Source organism: Mandrillus leucophaeus, unplaced genomic scaffold, assembly GCF_000951045.1.
Source record: "Mandrillus leucophaeus isolate KB7577 unplaced genomic scaffold, Mleu.le_1.0 Scaffold195, whole genome shotgun sequence".
NCBI lineage: Eukaryota > Metazoa > Chordata > Mammalia > Primates > Cercopithecidae > Mandrillus > Mandrillus leucophaeus.
The window spans coordinates 2,165,899-2,172,337 of NW_012101976.1; the positions used below are offsets into that span (position 1 = coordinate 2,165,899).

The window sequence follows — 6,439 nt, forward strand, 5'->3', positions numbered from 1 at the left end:
CAAAAAAAAAAAAAAAAAAAAAAAAATTCCCTGGACACGGCCTCCCATCACAACTGTCACTTGGCTATAACTTGCTATCTGTATAAATGGCATGTGTGACTATTAATTTAGATAAAGATTTAAATATTTGTACTTCTGTATATATTCTATGATAAGAAGACCGAATCCCCCCATCTGAATGAAAGTTTCTAGAAACTGGGTTCAAAAAGCGTAACAGCAGGCATATGCACAGAAGTCCTTTCTGTACAGCACAATACTAATGTGTTCAAAAGACACACGAGGAGCTGGGGCAGTGGACTGGATTTTACAATGATCTCTAGAGACTGAGCCGTAGTAGGCACCCAACAAATGTTAATTAAGATGAGCCTAGCCATGAGAGAATCTACTGGATGCACAGAGGCCAAGAGGCAGCACATGGATGTGGTTAAGGCACAGGCTCTAGAAAGGTACAACCAAGAGCAAACCCTGGTTCTGCCCATCCCAGTTGGGTAGACTTGGGCCAGCTACTTAATTTCTTGGAGTTTCTTTCTTCATCTGTAAAGGACAGTGATAACAATTCCACAAGGTAGGTATGAGAATTAAATGAGATAAATGAGTTATAAAACTGTGACATTATATGGTGCTGATTAATAAACTAAAGAAAACATCCCTTGCAACTTAAAATTAATGGCTGAGCCCAGTGGCTCATGTCTGTAATCCCAGCACTTTGAGAGGCCAAGACAAGAGGATTGCTTGGGCCTAGGAGTTTGAGACTGGCCTGGGCAACACAGGGAGACCCCATCTCTAAAAAAAAAAAAAAAGAAAAAAAATTTTAATTAGCTGGTAGGCTGCCGGGGGTGGAGGGGAGTGGCATGCAGTTGTGGTACCATCTACTTAGGAGGCTCAGGTGGGAAGATCACTTGAGCCCAGGAGGTAGAGGTGGCAATGAGCTATGACGGAACCACTGAATTCTGGCTTCCAGCCTGGGCCACAGAGCAAGACTCTGTCTCAAAAAAAAAAAAGGAAAAAGAAGAGAAAAGAAAAAAGAAATGTAAAATTAACAAATGTCCCCTAATATTTCCTTTTTCTTCCCACTCCTGGGTTCAAAAAAAAAATTTTTTTTTTTTAAATTATACTTTAAGTTCTAGGGTACATGTGCACAACATACAGGTTTGTTACATATGTATACATGTGCCATGTTGGTGTGCTGCACCCATTAACTCGTCATTTACATTAGGTATATCTCCTAACGCTATCCCTCCCCACTCCCTCCGGGTTCAAGCAATTCTTGTGCCTCAGCCTCCTGAGTAGCTAGGACTACAGGCCAACACACCCAACTAATTTTTGTATTTTTAGTAGAGTCAAGGTATTGTCATGTTGCCCAGGCTGGTCTCAAACTGCTGACCTCAAGTGATCTGCCCGCCTTGGCCTCCCAAAGTGTTGGGATTACAAGGTGAGCCGCCGCACCCAGTCTTTTTTTTTTTTGAGACGGAGAGACAAGTCTTGCTCTGCCACCAGGCTGGAGTGCAGTGGCACAATCTTGGCTCACTGCAATCTCTGCCTCCTGGGTTCAAGCAATTTTCCTGCCTCAGCCTCCCGAGTAGTAGGGATTACAGGCACATGCCACCACACCCAGCTAATTTTTTATATTTTTGGTAAAGACGGGGTTTCAGCATGTTGGCCAGGATGGTCTCAATCTCTTGACCTCGTGATCTGCCTGCATCAGCCTCCCAAAGTGCTGGGATTATAGGCGTGAGCCACCGCACCCAGCCTGTATCTAGTGCTATTAGAATAAAAATGGAGATTCTTCATGATGAACCTCAACTCAAAGTCTGTGACCCTCAGTGTAAGCCATTTATTTATTTATTTGTTTGTTTTTAGAGACAGGGTTTTGCTCTGTCTGGAGTGTCCCATCTACTTAGGAGACCGTAGTGGTGCAGTATTAGCTCACTGCAGACTCTACTTCCTGGGCTCAGGCGATCCTCCCAATTCATCCTTCTAAGTAGCTAGGGCTACATGTGCGCACCACTATGCTAATTTTAAAAAGTATTTTGTAGAGATAGGGTCTCAATATATTGCCCAGGCTGGTCTCGAACTCCTGGCCTCAAGGAATCCTCTCACCCTCCCTGTGTTGGGATTACAGTTGTGAGGTACTGCATCTGGCCCCTAGTATAGATTTGATGCTGCCTATAGGGCTTTTCATGGACACAGCGATATTTCCATTTCTTGTTTGAAAGTATATGGGGGTTAGGCACAATGGCTCACACTTGTAATCTCAGTACTTTGGGAGGCCAAGGCAAGTGGATCACAAGGTCAGGAGTTCAAGACCAGCCTGACCAATATGGTGAAACCCTACGTCTACTAAAAATACAAAAATTAGATGGATGTGGTGGTGTGTGCCTGTAGTCCTAGCTACTCAGAACCCGGGAGGCAGAGGCTGCAGTGAGCAGAGATCATGCCACTGCACTGCAGCCTGAGCAACAGAGCGAGATTCTATCTCAAAAAAAATAAAAAATAAAAAATAAAAAGAAGGAAAGAAAGAAAAGAAAGAAAAATCTTGGAATTTCAAGCAAAATATATATATGTACTTTTTGAGATAGAGTCTCACTTTGTCACCTAGGCTGGAGTGCAGTGTCAGTCTCGGCCCACTGCAGCCTTGACCTCCTGAGCTCAAGTGATCCTCCCACCTCAGTCCCCCAAGTACCTGGGACTACAGGCATGCAACACCATGCCCAGGTAATTTTTCGGTATTTTTTGTAGAGATGGTATTTTACCATGTTGCCCAGGTGAGTCTTGAACTCCTGAACTCAAGCGATCCAATCGCCTTGGCCTCCCAAAGTGCTAGGATTACAGGAGTGGGCCACAGTGCCCGGCCTAGCAAAACAAATTCTGCAAAAGACCTAAGGGAAGATATCGTATTGTTTTAGTTTAACTCCTTCGAGGAGATCCTGAACAAGACTTAGGTGAAGGGTCCCCTCCAGTAACCGAGAATCAGGGATGGAAGACAGGACACACTTTTGTTTCTTTAGAGTGACTTATAAAAAGTAAAGGTTTAATTAGGTAACTGAAAATTTACTTTGTCCTGTGACAAATCTGATTTGCATTTTCATCTCATGACAACCAATCTCCAATCCAGCGTTTCTCCACTGGGGGCCAACTTGTCCCCCAAGGAACATGTTTGGAGATGTGGCAATGTTTACAGACATGTTTAGTTGTCACAACTGAAAGATGGGAATGTGCTATTGACAATAGTGGGTAGAGGTCAGGGACACTGCTCAATGTCCTATAATGCACAGAAAGCACACACATGCTTGCATGTGCGCACACACGCGCATACCCCACCACCACAAACGATCCAGCCCAAATTGTCAACAGCACTAACGTTGAGAAACCCTGCTGGACCACAAAAGCAGTGTGCATTTAAAAGAGGACATGAGTCTAATACGCCTCTCATCCTTTCATCAATTTACAGAGACGAGATTGTTAGTCACCTTTATCAAATATCTCTTACACAGATTTCTGAGGTAACTGAATTTCCACCAAAAAAACAGAAGAGGCTATTAGAGGCAGCTTGGCACTGCCCACAAATGACAATGAAAAGGGTTACAGTACCTTCCTGGGAATAGACCTTATTTGTATGTATTTGGATCTCTGCAAGTTAAACATTTAAAATGAACTCAGTAACAAAGCCAGGCAGGCTGAAGTCCCTGACAGAAATGTGTTTATTGACTTCTTTGTGGGATGGAACAGAAAACTGGGAGAAATTTCATTATTGTTTATCAGTCTGGTATCTGACTGCTAAGAAAGCCAAGAATCAGTAGAACTAACTTCTACTACCAGGTCTGCAACTAGCTAGCTGTAGGACTTCCTTGGAGTTCCAATGAGTCATTTCTCAGTGAACTGCAGGGAGGATGGCTTTGAACAGGAGGCAAAGCAGGAAAGGCTGTAGGCCTCCTATACCCTGCTTCAGTCAGAACAGCTCCCCTATTCCTTGCTATTATTTCCTCCAAGAAAAAGGTTGTGCTGCTTCTAAAAATAAGATCCAAAAAACAACATTAAGTGATAATACTGTAGGCCTGATATTACATTCAGAGCTACCTAAGTAAGCCTTTTATGATCCATCCTAGCACTTGTATCTTGTTATGGTATGTATCTGTTTATATGTTTGTTTTCCAGATTACAGTTCATTTATCTTGGCCTCCTATTACCCAACTACACACCAATCAGGGTTTGTTGACTGAATGAATCATTTCCAGAATACACGGTATTCTCAAAATTGAGGCATTCTCAAAGTGCTGATGACAGAGGGCAATTAAAGGTGAATCTCAGGTATAAAAATAACGGGCCGGGCGTGGTGGCTGACGCCTATAATCCCAGCACTTTGGAAGGCTGAGGTGGGTGGATCACGAGGTCAGGAGATCGAGACCATCCTGGCTAACACGGTGAGACCCATCTCTACTAAAAATACAAAAAATTAGCCAGGCGTAGTGGCGGGCACCTGTAATCCCAGCTACTCAGGAGGCTGAGGCAGGAGAATGGCGTGAACCCGGGAGACGGAGCCTACAGTGAGCAGAGATTGCACCACTGCACTCCAGCCTGGGTGACAGTGTGAGACTCTGTCTCAAAAAAAAAAAGAATAATGGGGCAGGTGTGGTAGCTCACACCTATAATCCCAACACTTTGGGAGGCTGAGACAGGAGGATCACTGAGGCCAGGAGTTCGAGACCAGCCTGGGCAACATATACAGAACCCTGTTGCTACCTCCCCCCAGAAATTATAAAACTAGCTGGATGAGGCTGGACGCAGTGGCTCACACCTGTAATCCCAGCACTTTGGGAGGCCAAGGCAAGTGAATAGCTTGAGTACAGGAGTTCCAGACTAGCCTGGGCAACATGGCAAAACCCCATCTCTACAAAAAATACAAAACTTAGCTGAGCATGGTGGCACACGCCTGTAGTCCCAGCTATCTGGGAGCCTGAGGTAGGAGGATCACTTGACCCTGGGGTTGGAGCCTGCAGTGAGCCAAAATCGTGCCACTGCACTCCAGCCTATGTGACAGAGTAGGGCTCTGTTTCAAAAAATTTTTAAAAAGTAAAATAAAATTACCTGGATATGGTGGTGAGTGCTTGTGGTCCCAGCTACTCGTGAGGCTGAGGTGGATCACTTGAGCCCATGACTATGCCACTGCAGAAGGAAGGAAGGAAGGAAGGAAGGAAGGGACGAAAGAAGGGAGAAAGGGAGGGAGGATGATGGCTGCCTAATGACTAAACACTTGGTGAAGGATGAGAATGGCCCTGTTGGGGGATCAAGCATTTGACGCTTTGTGCTTGAGTAACTCACTGTTTCATATATGAAGGGAAAATGCTGCATTACATTGGTCTTAAACTGGCCTCCTTACATTCCACAGATATGACTACTGAGAGCGTACCTTTTAGATTTTGTTTTATGGTCTCTGAAAGCCTGATTGGTAGCATAACACTGTGTTACTTGCGCCTTCTTTATATAAAGAAATGTATACCAGCCTGGGCAACATGGCAAAAACCCCTGTCTCTATAAAAAAAACTACAAAAATTAGCTGGGCATGGTGGCACAGGCCTGTCGTCCCAGCTACTCAGGAGTCTGAGGCAGGAGGATTGCTTGAGCCCAGGAGGTGGAGGTTGTAATGAGCCAAAACCGCACCACTGCACTCCAGCCTAGGCGACAGAGTGAGATCCTGTCTCAAAAAAAGAGAGAAATGTACAGGCACATTTTTAACTGTCATGGTGGCAAATGCTTGCCAGCCTTCTCCACTCAATGCATACACAAACCACTGACTCCTTGATGTCTACATCTGTGAAAAAACATCCAGTGTCCCCCAAGTTGTCCTTAGAGTCTGTGTTTCATAGCAGCAGCAAGGTCTCTTCGTGTTGTTCTCTGGGGAAGGGGTCAACCACAAAAAGGCAACAGTTATACAACTTTGTAACAAGCCCACATCCTGTATCTATGCACATTTTGGAGGAAACACCAAGGCTTTAGGTTATCATTATTGCAAAAGAAAATGCTACAGTTATCATAATTTACTGAAAAAAAAAGAAAAAGAAAAAATAAAAAATCCCAGCAGTTTGCTGTAAAACTGAGTAACTTCCTGTTACAATCTCCTCAAATGGGGCAGCACCCACAACTATACATATTAAAGTGAAGTTTAATGTCCAAGAGTTTAATTCCTTTAATTCCAAAGAGTTTCCAGAACTGGTCAAACATCATTATCTCCATTAATCGTTATTCAGAGGAAATTCAAATAGCCCAGAACATCAACTACTGACTGAGGACATGATTAGGCAACAATGAATGAACAGCTTCAGAAAAAAGCAGATAAAATGGAAAAGGCAACTGTCCAACAGCTCAGGCGTTCTCCAAGCCCGTGAGAGGTATACTCAAGCCTTTTTTTTTTTTTTTGAGGTGGAGTTTCGCTGTTGTTGCA

The 6,439-nt window shown here is 44.0% G+C and overlaps 1 protein-coding gene across 1 annotated transcript in view; it reads right to left on the reverse strand.

Moving 5' to 3' along the window:
- Nucleotides 1-5,902, reverse strand: part of HMOX2 (heme oxygenase 2) — a 23,864-nt gene extending 17,962 nt beyond the window's left edge. Inside the window, exon 1 of the mRNA XM_011978480.1 lies at nt 5,794-5,902. The gene's annotated coding sequence lies outside the window, so the exon portion shown is untranslated. The remainder of the gene's footprint in view (nt 1-5,793) is intronic.
- Between the last annotated feature and the right edge of the window lie 537 nt (nt 5,903-6,439).